The 25,198-nt window shown below is 40.7% G+C and overlaps 1 long non-coding RNA gene across 1 annotated transcript; it reads left to right on the top strand.

Annotated features, from left to right (window-relative positions):
- Positions 1-1,616: 1,616 nt before the first annotated feature.
- LOC118558884 lies at positions 1,617-4,299 on the top strand. The gene is made up of 3 exons (XR_004928545.1): positions 1,617-1,706; positions 3,811-3,906; positions 4,024-4,299. It is a non-coding gene; the product is annotated as an uncharacterized LOC118558884 (long non-coding RNA).
- The last annotated feature ends 20,899 nt before the right edge of the window (positions 4,300-25,198 follow it).

Raw genomic sequence — 25,198 nt, 5'->3', positions numbered from 1 at the left:
CAAGTAGTGGTGTGTACAATTACGTCTATTTACTGTATGACAATACTTATCATTGGCAGAGATTTGACTGTAATGTATAAATTGCTCATGTTTATTGAATATGACTCTTAGGGACCAAAGTTCACTCATATTTTGTGCTTTCTAAATTTAAATATGTAGTTGCAGTTTTTCCACATTGTGAACCAAACTATGTGAGAATTTTATCTTTATGTGTTTATAGATAGGAATTTGTGTCTGTATAAAGGATTTTTGTATAATCTTGTATAAAATCTGGGCTGCACAGTGGTGCTGAGATTAGCACTGTTGCCTTGCAGCAAGAAGGTTCTGGGTTCAAATCCAACCCTGGGTCTTTCTGCATGGAGTTTGCATGTTCTCCCTGTGCATGTGTGGGTTCTTTCCGGGTACTCTGGCTTCCTCCCACAGTCCAAAAACATGACAGTTAGGTTAAATGGCTCCTCTAAATTCTCCTTAGGTGTGAGTGTGTGCGAGAATGGTTGGTCCTGTTTGTCTCTGTGTTGCCCTGCGACAGACTGGCAGACTAGTCAAGCCTAGGAACCTAGGTTCCTAGGCTAGACTAGCCACAAAGTATTCAGGCTCCTTTTCCTATCTTCTTCCTTACTGACTGCACTATTTGAGCAGAACGTATCATGGTAACCACTGATGCACTTCTGTTTTGGCTAAAGTGTACCTACTCAATAAGGCCATTTGGATAGACACACAGCAGAATTTTAACTCATATCTGTAATTAGAGAACACAAAAATTGTAAATTGTGTGAAAAAAATTGGAACTTATCAAATTGTTTGTAGCTTGTCAAATTACTTTTTAAATACAAATCTTTATGGATGCATAAAAATAAAATTATCAGATACTTTGGATTAGCATGTGGAAAAATATATTTATAACTACACATTCTGATTTAAATGCATACAGTATATATATATATATATATATATATATATATATATATATATATATATATATATATATATATATATTATTAGGACCTATTTGCCACCTATTAATAACACTTATTTAACAGTCAGTCAGTGATACATGGAGAGAAATGTGAGAGATATTGCAAGAACCTGTTAAATACCAGCCTCCCTAATATTTATGAATTCTTCCAATGTTTTCACAGGACATACTCTGTTCATCACATACCAGTACACAAACAACAGATGAGATGGATAACTTAGAGAGTATACTCAGTATTCACCAAGAAATGACTGGCACTAACCTGAGGGATGAGTATTTATAAACATGTTGCAGCTCAAGAGGAGTATTGCGACTCAGATGCAGATGTCCAGTCTGTGCAGAGTACTACCACATGTCAAGAAGGCAAGATCTTAGGTTGCATGCAGTGTATAACACTAACAATGTAAATTACTTTATTCAACTATAAAAATTGCTGTCTGTGTTATTTCAGCGCGACCAAATTCTGAAGAAAATGCATCCAATTCAACAAAAAAATTGTTGGCTAGAAATCATCACTGCCATCAGTTGACATGAGTATGAATGATATCACTCTAAAAATTTCATTGCATGTAGTGAGGAATGTTAGAAAATAAATCACTTTCAACCACAATATTTTTCCCCTCTGTTTTTTAAGGACACTTGGAGGAAGCACATTCTGAAGAAAACGCATCTACTTTAACAAAGAAAATTTGTGGCACAAAGAAACCCTCATTGCCATCAGTTCAAAACGGTATGTTATATGTCTAATATTTTCCACTGCATGTAATAATATATTCAAAAAAATTGTCAAGAGTTGATACTTTCATGATCCTTTATCAATAATCTTATTATGTAGAAATTTCCAAACTTTTTTACATTAATGTTGCATAACTCCCTCAACCATGCCTCCCTCCGTTCCACCCTCTGCACGCTCACCCAGTATGTGACGTGTACAACAAGGGACAATAAAACCCTGGACCTTTTTTATACCAATGTTAAAAACACCTACACCTCCGCCCCCCTCTCCCCACTGGGACGCTCAGATCACAACCTCGTCTACCTGATGAGTTGAACACATTCTTCACCCGGTTTGACTCCCCCCACACTGGCCCCCTTCCTGCCATCAACTCCCCACACGTCTCCAACCACCAGCCCTCCAGAGATCTACCACCCCCCCACCGCCATTCTTATCAACGACCGACCCATCCACACCTTCGGCCCTGCCTGCCTCCCCCCTCACAATCGCGCCAATGCAGGTGAGAGGTCAGCTGACGAGGCTGAAACAGAGGAAAGCCTCTGGACCGGACGGCATCCCACCCCCCAGGCTGCTGAAGACCAGTCGGTAATCAGGGACTTTGTGGACTGGTGGGAGAAGAACCATCTGTGTCTAAACACCAGCAAAACCAAGGAGATGGTAATCAACTTCAGGAGAAGACCCCCACCTCACTCACCTGTGAACATTCAGGGGCAGGACATAGAAACTGTGGAGAGTTTCAAATACCTGGGTGTTCACGTCAACAATAAACTGGGCTGGACTCATAACAACGACGCTCTATACAAGAAGGGCCAGAGCCGCCTCTACCTCCTGAGGAGGCTGAGGTCCTTAGGTGTGAGCAGGCCCCTGCTAAAAACTTTCTATGACTCTGTGGTGGCCTCAGCTCTTCTCTACACTGTCGTCTGCTGGGTTCCTGGCAGCACAGAGCGGGACAGAATGAGGCTGAATAAGCTGGTGAGGAAGGCCACTTCTGTCCTGGGCTGCGCTCTGGACTCTGTGGAGGAAGTGGCTGAGAGGAGGGTGTTGTCCAACCTCACATCCATCATGGACAACACCTTCCACCCCCTGCACCAGACTGTAGAGGAGCTGAGCAGCTCCTTTAGTGACAAAAATAATTCTCCATTGTGAGATCAATAAAGCTTATCTTATCTTATCTTAACTGTTGGGTGATATAGGACCCCTTCTGCTTCTTTCACAGGCATTTTATACAATTTGGATTTTTATTTTATTCCAAATGGACTGTTTCTGCTGCATCATAACAAAAGAAAACCTATCCAGTTTTGTTTGGTGAGGATTCAAATGTGGCACCTTTCCCTGCTGTTGATGTACTTGAAGCACTCAAATTTTTGGAAAATAGAAAATCTAAGGGATGTCATTTAATAGAGTCTTTGTATTTAATGTCAGCTGACTTGGTAGCCGAGCCCCTAGAAATAATTTTTAGTGTGGATAAACAGGAAGTTTTTACTGTAATTTGTATGTCTGTGTTGGACTATGGAGATCTTTTGTAGATCTCAATGTCTTAGGATGCTAGAGTCCCTTTATCTCTCTTCTCTAAGGTTCAACACAAACTGAAAAATGACAATACCCCTTTGTGATTTATATTCAGCGTGAAGATGGCCTGATTTGTCTGGTGGTAGTAATTCCCACTGGATAACATTCATTTACAAAGCATTTCTTGTACTTCTGCCATCCTATATCTGTACTCCAATTGCACTGAGAAATTCCGACTAGTATAATTTTCATTCACAGTTTGCTGCTTTTTTCTGTCCCTTGCCCAGACTGAGTTGGGCAAGAAGACTCTTGGTCATTCAGCACACTCCTAATAGAACTTCCTTCATTAAAATTAACTGAACCTTTCTTAGTTCAAAGCAACAAGGTTTTGAGGCTAATTTAAATAAAATGTACCTGTTTTTATAGTTTGTTGTTTTCTTTCAACAATATAACTTTTTCTGTATATAATTATTGATGCCTCTTGGCCAGGACTATTGGAAAAATGTTGTCTCAATGGAACCATATCCTGGTTAAATAAAAATCAAACCACTTTAGTCAATTATAAATATTGCCATATTTGTTATTCCAGTACACTCAGAGGAAGAACCTCCTGAAGAAGGGGCAGCCATTTCTAAAAACAAAATGGGTGGCATTAATAAATCCTCATTGCAATCAATTAAAAAAGGTATGTTAAATCATTGACTAAAGAAAAATGTACATATGTAATCTCTTTACATTTGTTGACATAATATGTCACTTTCATTTATCCATACCTTTAGTAACTTTAATGATTTGTTTACAGGAAAATCCAGAAGGCCCTGGTCAAAGACTGAGGGAGACATTGTTGAAAGCCATTTCAAAGACTTCCTGAAAGAAATGAAGATGCCTGGAAAAGTGCACTGTCAGAGATGCATAGATGAAAATCAGATTCTAAGGGATAATGACAGAGACTGGAAAGCTGTAAAATACTGTATGTACAACAAGATAACAGCAAAGAGAAACAGGCTCCAAAAGTACTGAGAATTATACTGGACATTTTGAGCATCAATGCTAGGAACCCAAAAAACCTACATGTATACCAAAGTACACAAATACAATTAAAAAAAAATATTGACATCAAGTCCTTGTGAAAACTTGTCATTTTAGTACTGTAGGACTAAACATGTTTAAAGCTGTAAAGACAGATGCCAAATACTTGTAATAATAAAAAGTAACAAAGTATCTTACTTAATTCTCATTTACTAAAACTCAGCCTTTATATTGTGTAAAAAATGCCTTTTCGCAAATAAAGTATAGTGTTTTATAGGGGTAGGTTAGCTTCTTTTTATTTTCACACAATTGGTAGAGTCAGTATCACCCCATGCTATCTAAAAGGGAACTTGTGTCATTGTGTACCAGCAAACAGTGGACTTCTATTATTCCACACAGGACAAGGTGATCTCTGTTTTTGGAATTGGAATCAATATCTAAAATGTGCATTTCTAAATGCAGGTTTAAAGCTGTGGCCAAAGTCAGATGTGCCATTATTCTTGAATAATTATTTAATACAAAAGGTATTCACTGAATATTTTATCTCTGATTCTATCCTCGTCGTGTTTCTATTTCTTGTTGTTGACATTTTTAGAATCAAAATCAATTTTACTTTTCTGATTTTGAATGCTTTATTTTAATACAAAGTTTAGCTAAAACACAAGAAAAGAAAAAAAAAAAAGATCAAACTATGTTTCAAGAAACTTCCTTCTTAAGTAATTTGCATAATTGACCCTCTACAGTCTACAAGACTCCTTTGGGCCACAACCCATTCATATTATAATGGTGTGTGTGTGTAAACGACATGTGTGAATAAGTTGTTAAACTATGCCTTATCCAGCAGAGGCACTGCTGAGTATAGTCATTAACACTCACACACTTTCAGGTCCACTCTTTGCAAAAATAAAAAAAATGTCCGAAAGGGATTTAGAGATGATTTGGACCTGATTTAAAGCATGTCAAACAGGGAACCTGAAAAATGTCCCCTGTTTGCTTTGTAGTCCCCTCTTTGTGACTGTGTAACCACGCCAAGGTCCACTGTTGTATAGGTGTGTAAGAACACACACACACACACACACCACACACATGTATATATATATATATATATATATATATATATATATATATATATATATATATATATATATATTTATTAACGTTGAGTTGTGTATTTTTTAAAAGGATGATAAAAGTTTGGCAGCGTTGGTAATGCAAGATAGTGATGTGTAACCAGACCTTAAAATTTAAGTTTGAAGTAATCTTTTTCTTAAAACAAACTGGAGGTCAGATAAATATTTATGTAAGTTCATTGTATTACAAATTTTATTGAATTAAAAACAGTTTAAAAAAAGCAACAATTAATAAACATGTTTAGTTAGAAAGGTTGTAAAAAAAGGACAATCTACAATGATGAAAAGAATGATTTCCCCTCTAAAGAACTGCTGAATTACATTCCCCATGCTCCTCTCTGAAGAACTAGCCAATCAGTGAGCCCCAAGCTTTAGGTGACCACCCCTTTCTTCCACTTCCTGTAAACTACTTCCTGTTAAGTACTTCTTGTCAGTGAAACCGCAGAATATCTGTGTTTTAACACACAGGATTCTAAATTCATAACCATCCATAGGAATAGCGAAATCAGCAGACAACAGCCACAAACAGGTGCAATGGTTTACAGACATGGTTCAATGGTCAGGTTATGGAAATGTCCTTAATGGAGGGAAAGGAGCCCCAATGATCTTTTCTGCTGTCCTCACCACTCTCATCACGTTTCTCCAGTCAGAGGCGCTGTAGCCTCCACACCACACAGAGAGACAGCTGGTCACAATGCTCTCTATGGTGCTTCTGTAGAAGGTCGTGAGGATGGGCGGGGGCGGGTGGGCTCTCCTCATCCTCCGCAGGAAGTACAAGCGCTTCTGTTCCCTCTTCACCAGTGACGTGGTGTTCACAGACCAGGTGAGGTTGTCTGTGATGTGCACCCTAAGGAATTTAGTGCTGCTGACCACCTCCACAGCTGAGCTGTTGATCAGCAGTGGAGCGTGTGTTATAAGAAATATTATTCTGAAGTCACTATGGCGTCACGCCACTCGGACATAGGAGGCCTGCAGACATGATGGCTGTGTGTAAGATCCACTGTTTACTGATTGCAAGGCCAAATGCTGCGGCTGTTGGGGGATACTGATTGTCTACCATAGGCTGTCTTTGTTATGTCTCAGGCCAAGGCCACTGTGCAGTATTAGGGGGAGCCGAAAAGCGAGATGGAAAGAGACAGGGCAGACGCAGACAGCAGCGGGACCATGGGGTGCAATTACTTTCCATCTATGTGATCTCTGCTCTGTTTCTCAATAAAAGTGCTGGAACTTCATCACCACCGTCTTTTCATTTCGTAATGATGGAAACTCAGTTATCTTTGCTTAGAATTCCATCCACACGGTGCGAGCCCGGTTCTTCCTGAAGTCAACGATGATCTTCTTCGTCTTGTCCACGTTCAGGATCAGGCTGTTGTCTCTGCACCGGCCCACCAGCTGCTCCACCTCCTCTCTGTAGTCCCGGTCGTTGTCGTCTCTGATCAGGCTCACCAACGTCGTGTCGTCTGCAAACTTCATGATGTGATTAGTGGTGAACCTGGGGACGCAGTTGTGTGTCATCAAAGTTAACAGCAGGGGGCTCAGGACACAGCCCAGAGGGGAGCCCCTGCTGAGGGTGATGACATCAGAGGTGTTCTGTCTGACCCGGATTGACTGAGTTCTGTTGGTGAGGAAGTATAGCAACCAGTTGCGAAGGGGTTAGCTGAATCCCAGATGTTCCAGTTTTCCTACCACATGCTGTGGGATGAGGGTGTTGAACGCTGAACTGAACTCCAGGACCATGCTCAAAGGGGCAGGGCGTGGGTGGGCTTGGAACCCGTTAATAACTGCTTGCAGTTCTAGTTTTATTTGAGTTCTGAGTTTTTCATTAGTTTCAGACCAGAAAATAATATTGTTTGTACTGAAATTGTGGGGTCACTTTTAAGAATATGCCATTAACAAGACAAGGTACATTTTTGTGTATGATTGGACTTGAGCTCTCTAATAGGTCTAGGTAGACTCTAGTAGACATATTAGAGGAAGGCAATGATGGGATCTTTTCTTTTTGGAGCTTATGTTTTAAGTGGTTTTCTTCATATCTGAACAACAGAATGTTTTCCATGTTTGTGAATAATATTATGTCTGAAGTCACACCTCTGTTGCATGGTGTTCATCAGGGCTCGACCCTAGACCCTCAGCCTCCTTGGTAAGATTATTAGCAGCTTTGAAAATGTGTCTTGCCATTTATATGCTGATGATATTCAGCTGAGTCCTTTAATGACTCAGAGTTAAACAAGTTAGATGGCCTATTAAATTGTATTGCTTGTATTTGTAATATTCTAGGTTCTGTTTTGGTTTGTTCACTCTCCTGCCTTAAGTTCTCTGGCCGCTTTGAGTTTTGTCTTGTCTAGGTTCCTGTTTTGCTTGTTTACAGTTAGTTTATCCTGTTTTGGTCATCTGTGTTAGTCTTGGCTTTATCTTCTGTTTTAGTTTTATACTTCGGGGTTGTTTCTTATAAGGTCTGGTGCAGTTTGTTTCTGTCCACTTGTCCTCTCAGCTTTTTAGGTTTGGTTTCTGATCTGTTCTTGTTTTGAGCCTCAGCACTGATGTCTGGTCTAATTACTTACTCTGCACACCTGCCTAACTCCACCCCTGCTGCAATCACCTCACCAGTTTCACCTGCCTCCACCTCCATATATACTGTTGAGACCAGACATCAGTGCCAGGTCGTCTTGTTGGTCTTGTCATGTTTTTGGGTGAGTCAATCCTGATCTGATGTTTGTTTTTGGAATTTTGACCAAGTTTTTCCCTTCCAGAGAACCTGAGTTATTTTGTCATGTTACCAGTCAGTTTCTGTTCCTATGAAGTTCTGGATGTTTTTTATTAGTCTTTTTGATTATTCAGTCCTTTTTGCATTGCTCTGCTTTTTGTTAAATAAATCCCTTTTTTAAGAACCTCTGCTGGTCTGGCTGAATTCTGGGTCCGCTGCCGTGATTCATTACAGTATTAAGGACTGGCTTACCAATAACTCTCTTCAGTTGAACTCTAGTAAGACTAGAACAGATTTCTGGGATCAAACAACACCTCAGTTCCCTGGACTCCTCATCCCAGCCCAGTCTAAGGAACTTTGGTGTTCTTTTAGACCAGTCGATCTTCCTGGATTCCCATTCAAAACATTTAGTTAAAAATTGCTTTTAGTACTTTTGAAATATCTATAAATTCTGGGCAATAATTTCCAAATCGGACCTGGAGATGGTTATTCATGCTTTTATTTCCTCTTGTTCCGATTATTGTAACTCTCTTATTATTTGTTTTAGCAAATCAGCAGTCACTAGTCTCCAGCTGTTCCAGAATGCTGCATCACTCTGTTTTTATCCTCTTTACATTGGCTACCTGTCAAATTTAGGATTGATTTTTAAAATGTCCGTTTTTGGCTTTTAATGGACAGGCCCTCCAATACATCATAGACTTTATAATCCCTTAATCTTCTGGACGCACACTCGAGTCCTCGGGCCAAAACCTACTAAAGGTCCCTAAGGCTTCGTTTACACTGCAGGCCTTGATGTTCAATTCCGATTTTTTTTTGTGAAATTTTTGGTGAAAGCATTTTTTTTTTTTGTAAACATGTTTTGGAAACGGGACAAACAGATCAGCTGGGAGAGAGAACTGGCTACTCTCGCTCCCATCTGATACTTTGTTTAAGGGTATTTAAAGGCGGGTATCACCCTCAGTCGATGAAGTCTGCCGTGGGTCGCGTATGGACGCCCGGCCGCGTTGATGTTGCTCTATTCCGGACTGACCCGGCTTCCCAGTCCTGTGCCATGGTAAGAGCTGATTCCGAGAATCTGTTGAACATCACGCCTGTTTGAAAGCTTGTCGGCTTCAATGCTTGCTACTTTGTGTGTGTGAAGTGCTTGCTGTTTGTTTGCTGTATTCTGTGGGGAATAATAAAGGGCATAATTATTCTAGCAGAAACCGTATTTGACTCCTTATTTGTGTGTCGTCGATCTCTCTCGATACCTTACTTTTTCATAAAACAAATGTACGTACAGTTTGATGTTATCCTTTTAAGCTGTTCTTGTGATATTTCCATTTGATATTTACTACATTCTGTAAAGCACTTTGTGATTTTTATCTGTGACAGGTGTTATATAAATAAAGTTTACTTACTTAAATATTACAACTGATCATTTTGTCCCCGACTGTTTGTGACTTCTGTAATGGATCTGGTCAGACTTTATTGCAGAACAGGAGCTTTGGGCTTTGCAGAAATCTCTAGGTTTGGAAGTTTATTTTCTGATCAAATAAAACTGAACATTGAAAAGCTTTTCATTGGTTCAGAGAGCTATGAATGAAACAGAAAGACCCAGACTAAATGATATACCATTGAGCAGCCTCAGCTTCTCTTCCTGTTTTATCTGCTCTAAAATCACAGCATTATGTGTGTGGGCAGCAGTGGACGGAACCAAAATAAAAGGAAATGTGTGCATAAATACTCTGGTGCAACAGATGGTTCTAAATCTGTTCAGTGAGTGTTGTGTGGTCTAATCAATATATGATGTTCAACTAAGATTCCTCAAACTGCATGTCTAATTATTCTGGATAGTCTTATTTCAGTCCATAAGGAATGAATTGCAGCATCCCATCCCTCAGCTCAACCTGAAGGCCTCCCTCCTCCTAAACACAACAAAGCATTGATAAAATCCCAACTGAGACGTCTGAAGCTCCTTTAGGCTCCATCTATAGAGGAATTGTTCTTCAGGGAAGGAAACAGGCTTCTGGAAAACACTTCTAGAAAACATTGTGCTACAGCCGTCTGTGTGGAGAATTCTGGTTTCAGTCAAACACCGCCACTTCCCTACTGATCATGAGCAACACCAGAAAATACCCACACCTCAAAGTCAAACATGGAGGACAGAAAAACTCTACTTTCATGTTCTGCCTTATCAACATAATACTATTTGTTCATTTAGAACCATTGCTGCCTTTCAAGCCTTCAGCACAGTCCTAACATGTAGGTTCAATGTATTAATGAGATGATTAACAGCAGGCTGTAACCACAGCAACAACAGCATCAATGGAAAGTAAAGTCCTAAAGGAGCAAGGATCTCCTGTTTGATAACAAATGTGTGAGAAATATTTTCTCAAACTGCAGATAAACCAGGTTCCTCAGAAAAAAGTTGGAAGGATTTTGTAGATTTGGTTCTACTTGCTGATCTCTGACAGACTGGATCAATAATCCAGCTGATCAGTTTCTCTCCATGTTACATGAACTCTCCACATTAATGAGGATAACAATCAGCCTAAGGGGCTGAGAGAAGACATTCACAGGAATTTCAGCACAAAGATAAACAGGATATCAACAAGGTCAAGTGGAACGAGCTGTTTATCCCGGCACATATCTATCAGATACCACCCCGGAGGTGACACAGCTTCCCTGCTGATGTCACAGTTTGGATGTGTACCGCCCTTGTATGGGTGTGTCCCGAGATCCCTTTATAATGTTTGTGTGATGAGCACTCGGGGCCTCCTGCCGATCAGGGGCCCATCAGCGCTGGTGTGACTGTAACTATTTCTCTGTCTTTACGTAGATAAAATATAACTAAAAGCATACTTGTCTGTTTTATGCGTCCTACATTCAAGGTAATAAGTAAGTGGGGGTCGCCTGACTGGGTAAAACGAACTGGGTCCACCGAGGGTGCTTCACCGTAGACGGGACACGGTGAAACAGTAACAAATTGGTGTTTCCTGCCCGGACCCAAAAGGCGGCGTACCACCTTCCGTTTTTCCGGCCAGGACGTCATTCCGGAAGAAAAACACACAGCCCGTGGCCGCACAAAAGGTAAGGAGATTTCATTCATCTCCTAGTGTCTTTTTCTTCCTGGAGGGCCGACTTTTTGTATTCCTAAAGGCAGAGAAAGGTTTGAGGATAATTGTTTGCAAACGTGTCGATAAGAACTTGGGATTTGCGTGCGGTCACAGAGGTGAAAGTCCGGGAAGTCTTGGCCAGGCTTCCGAAAATACTGTGCACCTTGAGAATTTAGGGTTTAAAAGGTCCCCTTGTTAGGCACAGAGGAAAATACGTGTTCCTCTGTGTGTAGCATAAAAGCGGCCATTCTGACAGACACGCCTGTACGCGTGGCTTCTAAAACATCGTGTAGCCTAGAAAATGTGGGTTTAGAGCTCCCTTATTTTCCGCGAGGACGAACATAAAAGTCGTTTTTGCGGTAATATAAAAGCAGCCTTTTTCGAAAAAACGAGCGCGTACGACCTGGCTAATACACAATAGTATGAATGCGGTGGTTTGACGTTTTGTTAAAACCCCGATTACAGACGAATATAGAAAGAGAAAAAAAAAAGCCAGTGGACGCACACACAACCAGCAGGACCGGAGGTACGTACTGAGTTAACTAAAGATTGGCCAGAGAGTGTGTGTGTGTGTGTGTGTGTGTGTGTGTGTGTGTGTGTGTGTGAGACACGTTACTATCATTGAGCCGTGGAAGTGAAGGGTATGGGTGCACCTGTTCAGGTGACATATGACCTGCTCATCCTGAGTACACTGGCTCATTGAAACTGCCGTGTAAAAACACAATAATAAGGCACATAGGAACATAATAAGTTTTGGTGTCTGAGAGATAAAAAATAAGCTCTCATTGGACCGGGGTCAGGACGCTGTCCCAGCAGGTTGGCCAAGACGTGTGAGTGCTGGAATGGCTGAGAATCAGGTAGAAAATGAGCTCCAGGGGTGTTCTTTAGGAACACTGCTGGAGGCAGGAAAAGGGAGCATAATGGCAAAGACAAATTTAACTGATTCTCTGTGTCTTCTTTGTGCAGGTTGCTGAATAAGATGTTTGGTGTTTAAACCTAACATTAAATGGTCCTTCGAGCCGGATTTCAACATACCTAACGATCCCAGCAGGTAAAGTGAGGTTCCAGCAAGTCTGTGGCCACAGCACTAAGACCCTTTCCGGGACTGGTCCCTCCTTTACGGGCTGGGATCCGAAGGTTGAAGAATTCCAGGGACACAGAGAATTGTGAGTAGAATTTCGTTAAAGAGGAAAGAGTGAACATTTCTGAGAAACAAGATAAAACCCTGACAATCCTAGGCACTATCAGGTAGCAGATAAAAAACAGTTAAAGTCCGCAGGAGGACAGACTCCTCTAGTTTAAACTAACTAGTTAAATTCTGTGAAGGACGGCGGCGTCCTCTGTTTTAAAAAAAAAAAAAGGAAATCTAAACAGTTAAAGTCCGCAGGAGGACAGACTCCTCTAGTTTAAACTAACTAGTTAAATTCTGTGAAGGACGGCGGCGTCCTCTGTGTTAGATTAAAAGTAAGAGCTCAAAAGTGTGACTGTGTGTGTGTGAGGAAATACAAATACCACTAGGTATTTTATTTCATACCAAAACAGGCAAGAACAAATATGACGAGCTTTTGTGGATGCATGTAGGCAAGAAAACTCCACCTTGAAGGTTGAAGTGAGTTTTACCACAAACAGTTATTGATCGTCATCTTGTCTAAATAAACCCAGTGTTAGAACACAGCAGGTGTTGCAACCCACTGGGTCCAAACATTCACCAAAATGGGAAAGGGACAATGTAAACAAAAACGCGAGCTGCTTGAAGAACTTACATGTAAAGATTGGAAAGTTGTTGAGAAATAAGATAAAGCAGCAACTGTGCCCTTATGTTATTGGATAAAAAGTACAGCTTCAATGGCAAACTATCCACTTCTGGCATAAACGAACTACAGGAAAAAATTAAATTAAAATGCAAAAACAAGGAGAAGCAAATGGCAAAAGAAGGTCTTGCCCAGACCCAAGTCTGGATAAAAACAGCAGGACCCACTCTGATCAAATTTAACATTTAGCTACATGGGTAAAATAATACAGATCAGGTTTAAGAGGTGACTTAACAAACAGAAAATAGCTAAAATTCCAGAAGGCTATCATTAATAAATCGGGAAATTTAAAGGGGAAATACAGAGCAACACTCTGGGAGTTTTTTTTAGAACAAGGAGGTTTCGAAAAAAAAAAAAAAAGAAAGAGAGAGACGTCTTGCAGAACACTACGCGCAAGCTGTCTGTCTGTCTTGTACAACATATTGTGTCTGTGGAAATGAGATCATTTTGTTTGAGTGAGTGGGGGAGAGACTGCTTGGATCCGCGGAGATTGATGTCTGTGCGCAAATGGGTTTTTGTGTATAAGTCTGTGTGTGTAGATTTGTGCGTATGACAGAGCTGAGAATAGCAACTGAAGCGTAAGAGAATTACGGTGCATTTGATCAGGATATTAGTGAAAATAAATAGAATTGTGCAGCATGGATATCAATGGATTCATGACAGCTGTAAAAAATAATAGAGTAGGGTCTTTTTATATTGTAATTTTAGAACATTGATAAAATGGCAAACAGCATATGGGAGAATGTTTGGGAGAAATGGAACCGGATGGGATATGTTTAAGGGGAGATTTTTAACTAAGGATTTTACAGCTGCCTAAAAAGAAGAATTTAAGAGCATTAAGATATACATGATTTTTGATTTAAATAGATGAGACAAACTGTGCTTTAAACAAACTGTATGGGACTAAATATGGTTGCTTTTCTAAGGGTTCTGTATTAATTTATTTTATTTCTTTTTACTGGGGATTTGAATGCAGCTAATGAGAAATTTAGTGAAGTGTCAAGATATCACAAGGACACATTAAGCATGTCATCGGTTACAAAAGCATCTGATGTTATTAGTTATGCTGAGCTGAGGCAAGCCTCAGTGGGTCAGTTTAACCTGAAACAGGACAAAAGATATGATAAACAAATCTGACCATGATGTAAACATCTGAATGTTATGGCAAGGCTGGGTCTGTGTGTTCTAGCCTGGGGGCACGAAAACTATGTCAGAGGGAAAAAATAAAATAAAGCCAGCTTGTGAAGAGTTAGATTCTACTTCTAATCTCTTTGTTTTTGGGTAGCCTTCTGAATGTGCTGAATTATGGGGAAAACTCTTATCATGTATAGAAAAACACTAGAAGCTCAAAAGCCTGAAAGAGAAAATGGTTGCTTTAAAGTTTCACCCTTGACAATTTAAGATTGGAAAGCATTAATAACTAAGTTTGCATGATCAAAAGGGCTACAAAGAAATCAAAAGAATGCTATAAGATATTGGAACACCTCCCCTGGACCAACCAAGAACTTAGACACATCACGTTAAGAACCAAGACACTAAAAAAGACCAGGTTTTCTTTTGTCACCTAATACACTAACAGAATTGTTTTTCTCTGAGTTACTTCTTTCAGATGATGTGAGATGAAACTATAAAGCCACTTTTGTTCCAACAGAAGACTCTGGAAAGTGAGCTCTTTCAGGCCGTATGGTAAGAAGTCATGATCTAAAATGGACATGCAGGGATTGACAAAAGTGACTAAATTATGCTAAGTTTAACAAACTTATGACAAGTAATATCGAGACCTTCTAGGCAAGGCAAGGCAAATTTATTTATAAAGTACAATTCAGTATTCAGTATCCTTCTAGAGGTAAGAAGGTGGCTTTGGAAATTGTTCATGTACCCCTGCTGCCCTCTCTACTGACTCACATTAACATTTCTATCCTGTTTTCTGCTTTTTTTTCTTGCAAGGAAACCTGGTCATATATAATTGGAATGTGCTAACGGAGAGATTTTAGTCTCTTTTTAGGCATTCTCAGAGACAAGTTAGTACCAAGCGGTGCCACAGTGGTCCAGGGGACGGAGAAAAAAGGTGATGTACTTGACTCCTGCCTAATCCAGTTTTTAATAAAATTTTGAAAAAAAAAAAAAAAAAAAAAAAAAAAATCAGTAATGTTTGCAGAAGCTGCATAGAGGTTTAATGGAGAATGTGATGCTACAAAGTTAAGAGAAATGTTTTTATCAATGAACTTATACAAAGAGGTTGAACTGTCTGTAAAATATTTTGCTTGGATAAATTTTTAAGGGATCAAGATCTGGGGTAAAGGTGAAGAACTTCAAGAATAATTTTGTTTTAGAGGGAACGATGTGGTTGATTTTGTTTTGAGACAGTTTTCTTGTAATTTTTGTTTTGATTTTTTCTTTTCAACTTATTTACACTACACTACGGATGAAGATAGACAATTCTTTTATTAGACAATTTGATTTTGGACAAAATCCATATTGGCAAAATGCTGGCAGAATTCCTTGTGGTTTCAGACACAACGGTTGGAGAAAGAAGATTCATGGACAATGCTCGTCCTGGAACGATGTTGTGGTACTGAACTGAGACATGAGGACTGAAAATGGACAACTAATTGCGGGGGCAAAGACAGAGGCATCGGATAACCTTCAATGGACCGCAACACGAAACAAAGATGAGTTGGCAGACACCCCTTCTGCATTTCACATCAGATTTTCCTGCACATAATTAAAACACAAAACACACATTAGAAACATACATATTGGCGGATGCGCTTAGAAGAAAACTTTCAGATTAAAAGCAATCAAGATTACTATTAAACCCCTAGGATGTTAATTGTTTTAAGTCAGAGCTGTTATTGGCGAGCGATAAGAGGGTCAAACGCATTCGGACAAGTGGTACTGGTCTGGAAACAAAGATGGTAGAGATTTTGGGCCGCCGATAAGAAGGATTTTCTTTTACTTTTCTAACAGAATTTTTATTTAAATCATTTAGAATACATATAGATATGTTTTGGAATATTATTAGCCCCACAAGGGGTTTTGAATAAGATTCAAAGAGGCACCTTTAAGATACAATAAGCTTCATAAAATAAATCATGCATGAGAGGAAATAGGGGGGAACCGCTAAAAGACATCCATTTTGCACCAAAATATTAAGTTATGGGATGAGAGCATAGAGCAGCTTAAGTAATTATGCTAAACCTAAAAGGTTTGACAACTTATATTGGGGATTACAGTAAGGGGATTACATAGAGGGGCCGTTTAAACGTAAAAGGAAAGTGGATAAGAACAATGTATGCTATTACATCAATGGGCGATAATTATGATCATGAAAAAACTAGTGGGCGAAAAAGTTAAAGTAGGCATTACAGCAACAGTTAATAGCATAAACGAATGAACGAACGAGTGAGCAAGCTAATATTTCAATATAAGCAGAATAAACTCTAAACCTTTTAACCTTGTTCAAGCGAAGGAGAAATTGTGAGCACAACAATTACTGGGTATCTTAAAGTAAGCAGAGGCGCAACTAAGAAATTAATTATTAGGATGTAAAGCACCGCAAAGGTTAAGGACTTAAATGGATAAAACTGCAAGTTTAGAATAATGCCTTATTCTACTAAATAACTTGGGTAAATTAGGGATTGAAACACCAGTGTGGATAGTTTGGAATTGTACGCAGTTACCTAAAAGGTGTGAGGAGACTTAACAACTATCTGTTTGAACACAAAATAGCACGATAGTTGTTCTTTAACTAAATGTTAAAACATCCAGAAGAAAAAACACATAAAAATAGTTTAGCCATCTATTAACCTAGTGGTCTTTTAGACCAGGATAATCTAATGATCGTCCTCTTGTACATGCAGAAAAGTAATGAGGTCAATTAGATTAGTTGGACATTTGGTATCTGGTCAGGACAGCAGAAGCGACTCCTGGACACAAGATGATGAGGAAGGATAACAGCTTCAACATGATATCAATGCATGAAGGTTGGCTCTGAGGAACATCAGAGCTGCAATGGCATCAGACAGTGACACTCCTGCTGTGCTAGAGAGCATCTTGAAAAGAACTATGCATGACTGCTTTGCTTCACAGGTGATGGAATTCAACTACGAGGTTTCACGAACATGACATGGAGAGGTTGGCGTTCAGGAAATGTACCTAGAACACACTCTTGGACTCTTTGGGGTAAATGGGCTCTAAAGGGGGACACTTAACAGGAGATAAACTGAAAGCCTGGGCTTACGACGAGAGACATTTCAGACAGGGGGTGTGGACACCCAGGAATTGCTGCTGTGGTTTGAAAATGTCAGAGATTTGTCGCAGGTGGTGGAGTGTTTCGATGTCCCAGGCGCTTGGAACCAGGTTGAACAAAGGAGATGACGTCGTGTTCCCACAGGGATTACCTATAACCTAACACTGACAGTGAACATTTTTGTTTTTGGGTTTGCTGGGGTTGCCAAAAGGAGCATCGGAGATGATTTTCTCTATCCTGACCAGGTTCACACTTAAAATGCAAAGAACAAAATTATAGAGGCCAAAACAAATACGGACACAGAGAAGTGTTTATACAAAGAATTCCACTATTCGTCAATTTAAGGTGCAGATACTAAGGCTAAACAAAGAATTAAAAGAGGGGCAAAACTTAAAGCTGATCATTTACCAATGGGTGGTCAATATTTAAGAGGGTTTAAAGGAACTGCACAATTTCTTCAATAATCACAACAGACTGTGATTGATGAAACAAAAAAGCAAATTCTAAAATGGGAATTTTTAATCTGCTGGGACAAGACGGTGCAAACATAAAATAAGGATTTATAGATCACTGGGTGATATAAGATCACAAAGGTAATAATAATAAATGAATAATAATGTAAAAAAAATCACTCGGAGTAATGTCTGCTTAAAGTTTTTCAAGGATAAACTAAACACATGAGAACAAGAACTAGATACTTGTTAAAGGGTTGAATTACTTGGGGATATAATTGTGCTTGGATGTATTATCAATTTAACTAATGTTGAAAGACTGAAAAAGGTTTAAAGACCTAGAGCAGTATGGAGCTTCTTACATGATCAGGGGGCGATGTGTTTAATAAGCAACAGTGACTTACTGCTCACAGCATACTACAGTTTAAAGGTTTGTTTCAAACAAGATTCAAACAGGGGGACATGAGATAAAACCAGGGTCGCTTACAAAAGCTGTGTGTTAAAACAAGCAGAAGTGATTAAAAAATCAAGAATTAATGGGGTTAGAATTGCTCTTCGCTTTAGGTGGAGGGCGCATTCAACTACAAGTCTTTTGGGTTGATGCACGTCAAGCTGAAAGTGATTCACAGAACTACTTCCTGTCTCCGCCCTGGGCTACACCCACTTCCTGAATAGCAACCAATCACAACTCCGTGTGGGCGAGGGGCATGCACACACATCCTTTCTCTTAGCTGAGTTTTTCAAAATAAGATAAGAAGTACATAGGGCTGCTTCTTATTAATATCACAACATTATTCTGCAAATATATATAGTGGAGCTTTCTTTTACAAACTTAAGGGTTTTTCTGTTGGACTTTTTAGAAAAATGTGAAGTATTTTGGAGCTGGTTCAGTAAGAAGTTTCTGAAAGGTTTTAATACAATTCCTTGTGTGCTAGATAAATTGAGATGAACCGTGTCACAGTAGCCATGAAACATATGATGATAAATTTCTATTGCAGAGATCTTTTCAACTGTTGGACAATTGTAAGGTGAGACACACATGGGAAAGAATTATAGAGAAATGCTGCTGCAGATAACGTTGAACTTTCAGATTTCTCTTTTATATAAGGGTAATGCAAGATCTAATGATTACAGTAAAGGAGGTTAAGCTAAGAGCACAATAATTGTGAACGGAAATATCTGGATGTGAAAGTGTTTGAAGAAGGTAAATGAAAGAAGGATTGGGAGTCTTGATAAGAACACTAATTACACCTTGTTTCTGTTATCCAACAGTAAACAAGGCCTGGTGTCTGCCAACCATCTCAACAGAGCATTTTCCTGGGGATAAAATGCTTATTGCCTGAAAAAGGACAGGACACTCATTACCATCCAACTAAATCGTTTTTGTCCATGCTGAGGAATAAGAAGAGGACTTAAGAAGTTTGGGAGTACATGCCAGAGACCTATGATTTTTTTTATGTTTTCTTCTTTCTGTTTGCCATGAAGGAGCAGTTGCCTGAGAACACTGAGCTGACCACTTATGCGCGAATAGATTCATGTCTGCCACGTGCTCAGACTGGCCTGACGTTTTTTACTTGCGTTATTGACGTACAGACTTTTTATATCACAAAACTGATTTTTTCCTTTCTCTTCTCCACTGACTTCCATCACCATGTTTGATTTTATGTGTTATGATGTTTATAGTGTGATGTTGCATTATGTTGATCACTATGGCTTTATGACTAAGAATGAAAACTCTCTGTTACAGACACACACACCAAGACCTGCAGTTCTTGCAATCTTTTTGCTTTGTTATATAGAGAACCAGGATCTGATGGCTATCACAGATCCATAAATTACTTGGTAAGGCTAATTTTTAGATTCAATACAGGGTGTCTTCTCGCTCAGATTGGCCCAGAGTGGGACTCCCCTAGACTGGGCTCTATCGGGTTTTTTACCATTTCTTAGAGAGATGGGGTTTTCCTGCTGGAGGCTCAGCCTGCCCTCTGATGCCCCCTACTGGTACTCTTGGATTTGTGAGGTTGGAAAGTGATGGATGGTTGTCCATAGGAATGGAGAGTGGAGGACCGAGTAGGAGGTTTCTTGGGGTGGGGGTAGAGTAGACGAATTTGGCCTTGATTAAGGTACACCTTTAGCTTATATAGTCTAAAGTAAACTTAAAATAATGTGCGCATAGGAACCTAAAACAGGCCTAGCTCAGCTAGTGAACCGCACTATCGACTGCCATGGAGATCACAGATGGATGGACTCTGGAAGCCGGAAGCTGACGTGCGTGGATTGCTTGGACTGGACGGAATGACCGACTGTTCTGGGAGAGAGACAGACTGAGAGCTGTCGTTCCACTGGTTGATCATCTTTGGTGATGTGCCATAATGACACATCATCAGGGGGTCTGTTAGGATATCAACAAGGTCAAGTGGAACGAGCTGTTTATCCCGGCACATATCTATCAGATACCACCCCGGAGGTGACACAGCTTCCCTGCTGATGTCACAGTTTGGATGTGTACCGCCCTTGTATGGGTGTGTCCCGAGATCCCTTTATAATGTTTGTGTGATGAGCACTCGGGGCCTCCTGCCGATCAGGGGCCCATCAGCGCTGGTGTGACTGTAACTATTTCTCTGTCTTTACGTAGATAAAATATAACTAAAAGCATACTTGTCTGTTTTATGCGTCCTACATTCAAGGTAATAAGTAAGTGGGGGTCGCCTGACTGGGTAAAACGAACTGGGTCCACCGAGGGTGCTTCACCGTAGACGGGACACGGTGAAACAGTAACAAATAGGAAAACAGATGAAAGATGGACAACATGTGTCCAGTTTATCCTGAGAAACTAACACCCTTCTTCCTGATCACATCAGTTTGGAGAACACGCTGTGCAGCAGGCCAACATGTCAGCTCTTCTTTAGAAACTCCAGATGAAAATGATTTATGACACATCTTGCAGGATTTTAAATCTCATTCATCAGGGCTTCATCAGCAAATTTCCATCCAGCAGCTCCAGAAAACATGCAGCCCTCTAAACAAGCCTCTTTAGTGAATAACAGGATGCCTGAGAAGTGCCAGGGTTGGTTCATTTCCAGCCTCGTGGCTCGTTATTCAGACGAGGCCAAAAAAGGTCTCCTGCAGAACAAAGCTAGGCTAAGATCAGCTCGTCTCTCTTTGCTGCCTCTTTTCTAGCTCCATCCTTCCCCCTCAGCTGGGATCTCTGGAATATAATCCACCACTTGTTAGACTTTCCCTGACTGCAGGAACAGGAATCCTTACTCAGCGTTTGAAACCTGCAGCAGGAGTTGTGAGGTGTTTCCGGGGAGTCCTGACCTCCATGAAAGGTGCTCCCCGGCCCAGCTGAGGAACAGGAGCAGCAGGCTGAGCTCACATATACATGCTAACCCCCACAGAGGTGTCAGTGTTCAGTGAGCTCTGCTGGACTGAAACTGGCTGCAGGAGCTCAGTTTGAATCTCCTCTGTCTCGCTCTGACAGCTATTACAGCTCCAACCCATCCCAGCATTCCCATGTTCTCCACTCAGCTGTGGAGGCAAACAGGACAAACAGACGGCCGTGTTCAGCCGGGTCGAGGGGAACTTAGTGGGGGAGGTCCAGGTAAACAACATTCCCTGCAGCCTCCAGCGAGCCACAAACTGTTGAGCTGCTTTTTCTGGGTCTCCAAAGAGGAAAAGGTGGGAGCTTGGAAATCAGAGACTCAGAACAACGTTTCAGGCTGAACAACATAAGGGAAAGAAGCTTCAGTTAGACTCAGACTCGGAAACATTTCCCTCTGTGGATCTTAATCCTGGTAGTCCTAACAGAGCTGTAGCTTCAGTTCCTGTATCTTCTGCTCAGCACAGCCACAGGCTGAATTCAGCTTTTCTACCAACTCAAAGGAAACTTTTGAAGCTGAACCTCCAGTTACTCCTGGTTCCACTTTTGGCTCTTTTCAGCAACTCTCCTAAAGAACAAAACCTGTGAGAGAAGAAACAAATCAAAACACAGCGTGCCAGGATCAGAGGTGAACTCAGAGCACCTAAAGAGCAAACGTTTTCCTCATTTAGATTAGTAACAGCCTAAAATACACACCAGGATCTGGCAAACGCTTTATTTTGGAACACGTTCAGCTGAAAATTACCAATAATTATGGTTAGCATTTTGTGATTTTCATCAATTTCCTTCACAAAGCTTTTTCTTCTGAAAGAGGCTCTTTAACAACAGCAGCTGTCTGGAGCTGCATGAATGAATGTATGGCATCAGCAACCAATCCCCAAAGCTTTGGAGGCAAACTCATGAGGAAGACGGATTGCGTTAATATATGACCCAAAATAAGCCTCATTCTAATAAAACTGGGAGGTACTGAGAATGGAGGTCAGATCAAACCCAGAGGCTGATTTATCTCTCAGATGTTCTGGCTGGAGTAGGTTTCCTCTGAGATAAGCCTCTCCATCATTTCTGCTAGTTTCATTATTTATCCAACAGAAGAAGATCAAAGGAGGAAGTGAAGCTTTATAAAGATGTCAAATAATCATTTTCTATATTTCCTGCAGAGAAAATAGAGAGAATAAAAGTTCTGTTCTGGTTGAAGCAGAATAAAACCATCAGGGTGAGTTTCTAACGTGTTTTCAGGGTTAAATTTAGTCTTTTTGATGCTTTATGTATCCTGTGGGTCTTCAGGAACCGGGTCAAACATGTACCTAGACTGGGGAGGCCCTCACGCGTTAGAATCTGGACAGAACAACATGGGGATCATGTTCTGAGACCTTCTCAGCTGCTCAGAACCATTCTTTGAATTACAGCTGCAGTAGGACACGACGGACTCCAGTTCTTTAAACACAGAACCTTTACCTGGCCTCCAGAATCGCCTCCATTCATTCAGTTGTTTCAACACAGTTTCTGGAACACGTCTCACTAGATCATGAAGCTCAGAGAAAGCTGTGAAGACTGATAAGGTCTCACTCCCTGGGTTTCCTCTGGGCTCAGAAAGCTTGGTACCAGCATTACTGTTCAGACAGGCTGTGACCGGATCCAGACTGACCAATGAGGCAGCCTGTGTTCTGTTTCCATGGTTGAGATTCAGAGGAACTGCAGAGCTGCTGCAGTTGCGTCACCTTTGGTAATTAAGCTCTTTAAAAGTCTAAAATAACCTCCTGGAAAAGTGTTGCAACTCTGAGCTGCAGCATTAATGAGAACAAACACAGACTGATCCAGAAGGAGGAGAGCGTTACTCTCAGAAACAAAGAGCAAAAAGGAGTTTTTATCACGGCTCAAAGTCCAAACAGATTTCATCCTGACGGGTTTTGTAAACCGGGTCGAACTGTTGCAGAACAGCCAGTGTTCAGTACAGCCGACCCAGTATGGCTGTAGTGGAAGCTCAGACAATGAATCAGCAGATCTGGCTATAGTGCACCAGTTTAATGAACCTGGCTGCAGCAGCAGAACCAGCTCAGAGTTTATATCCCAGTTGGTACCAGAAGGCGCTGAAGTTTTTCAGTCAAACATGATTTAATTGAAAGATCAGACAGCAAAGCTTTCCCAAAAAGCTGAAACATGAACATTGGATCCTTCTGAACCAGACTTCAGTCACAGCTTCATCTTAACATTGAATCAGTTTTACTGTTAGACAGAAACAGAGAGTCTAAGGAGATGAACATGAAAATACAAACTAGCTCCTTTTGGGAAGACACGACGGCCTCAATGAAGAAGCTGCTGGATGGAACCCAGCTGTGAGGAAAAACAAAGAATCATAAACAGAACCATAGCTGGGTTTCAGCTCTGAGCAGTTTCCCCATCAGCCCTTGGTCTGAATTATAGTGCATTTAAAAAGCCTGAATGAAGAATTGTAGTCAGTCCGATTCGGTTCTGCAGTTTGACCTGTTTGTTGAGCTTTCCTTCCTGCAGCCTAAATTGGCCTGATGGTTCTGAAACAGAGGCTTTAGAGCTTTTGAACAACTTGTGGTGAGTTCCCTACCAAACGGACCGAACCAGAGGCAGAACTGGCAGAGACTCTAGCTTCAGCACAGCTTGATACATCAGGCTGCTGGTTGAAAACCCAACTCGCCACATCGCTGCCACAGAAGAACACATAAAGGTGTTATAATCTGTGATATTCAGAGCCGGTTCCTGAGATTGCTGCATTATGAGGCTGCGCATGGAAAGACCCTTGTTGCTAAGCTCTCCCTCCTCTCCTCTTACTAAGGATAAAATGAAATAGAAAACACATGATCTGCTGTGTGGATATTAAGCTGAGAGGAGAAAGCCCAGCTCAGAATGACAGCAGCACACTCGGTAGTTCTTCTCTGGACCAATCAGACTTCTAGGATTTATACAGCTCACATATAAAGGAACCATGTTTTACACAAGATGTGGTGTGGATCATGAGCTGTTCCAATTCTTCTCCAAACTTTCTTCTTCCCATCATTCTGGTACAGGTTGATGTTAGTTTCATCTGTATAAAGAATGCTGTTCCAGAACTGGGCTGGCTTCTTCAGGTGTTTTTTGGCTATTCTGGCTTTTCTGTTTTTGAGGCTGATTAACGGTTTGCACCTTGTGGTGAATCCTTTGTATTTACTCTCATGAAGTCTTCTTTTTATGGTAGACTTAGATACTGATGCACCTACTTCCTGGAGAGTGTTCTTCTTTTGAGTGGATGTTGTGAAGGGGATTTTCTTCACCATGGAAAGGATTCTGCAATCATCCACTGATGTTATCTTCTGTGAATTTCCAAGCTCACCAGTGCACTCTTTTTTTCTCAGAATGTACCAAGCTGTTGATTTGGCCACCCCTAACAGTTCTGCTATCTCTCAGATGGGTTTCTTCTTTTTTCAGTCTCGGGATGGTTGTTTCACCTCCACTGAGAGCTCCTTTGACTGCATGTTGTGTTCACAGCAACAGCTTCCAAATGCAAATGCCACACCTGGAATCAACACCAGACCTTTAAACAGCTTAATTGGTTACAGGTTAATGAGGGAAGAGCCCATGCAGCCTTGTTATTTATTTCGCAGTCTTCTGAGACAATTGTCCAATTACTTTTGGTACCGTGAAAGAGAGGCTGCTACGTCTTAAAGAGCTGTAATTCCTAAACCCTTGCTCCAACTTAGATATGAATACTCTCAAATTACAGTTAAGAGTCTGCATTATAAGCCCATATTGATTATATAATTGTATCCTGAATATGTTTTAATAAACAGCTAAAACAACAAAACTTGTGTCACTGTCCAAATATTTCTGGGCCTAACTGTGGGTCTGTGTCTGCAGAGGAGCAACAGCACTCTATGGAGCATCCAGCAGATGCATTTATACCACAGCTGTTTCATAAATCCACTATGGATCTGCTAACTAAAACATTTGGGTTTTTGTCTAAACAAAGCCTGCACCCTAGCAGATGGCTCTGGTTCAGCTCATCTCTGCCCAGTCCCAGAAAAATGCCCCAGAAACCATGTTCATGAAACTCTCTCTGAACTGGCCTGCTGACATCCAAACAAAGTCATGGTCATTTAGCTCTTCCTGGTG

Source organism: Fundulus heteroclitus, unplaced genomic scaffold (assembly GCF_011125445.2).
Source record: "Fundulus heteroclitus isolate FHET01 unplaced genomic scaffold, MU-UCD_Fhet_4.1 scaffold_174, whole genome shotgun sequence".
In the NCBI taxonomy this organism is placed as follows: domain Eukaryota; kingdom Metazoa; phylum Chordata; class Actinopteri; order Cyprinodontiformes; family Fundulidae; genus Fundulus; species Fundulus heteroclitus.
This window is presented reverse-complemented; position numbering and strand designations above follow the sequence as displayed.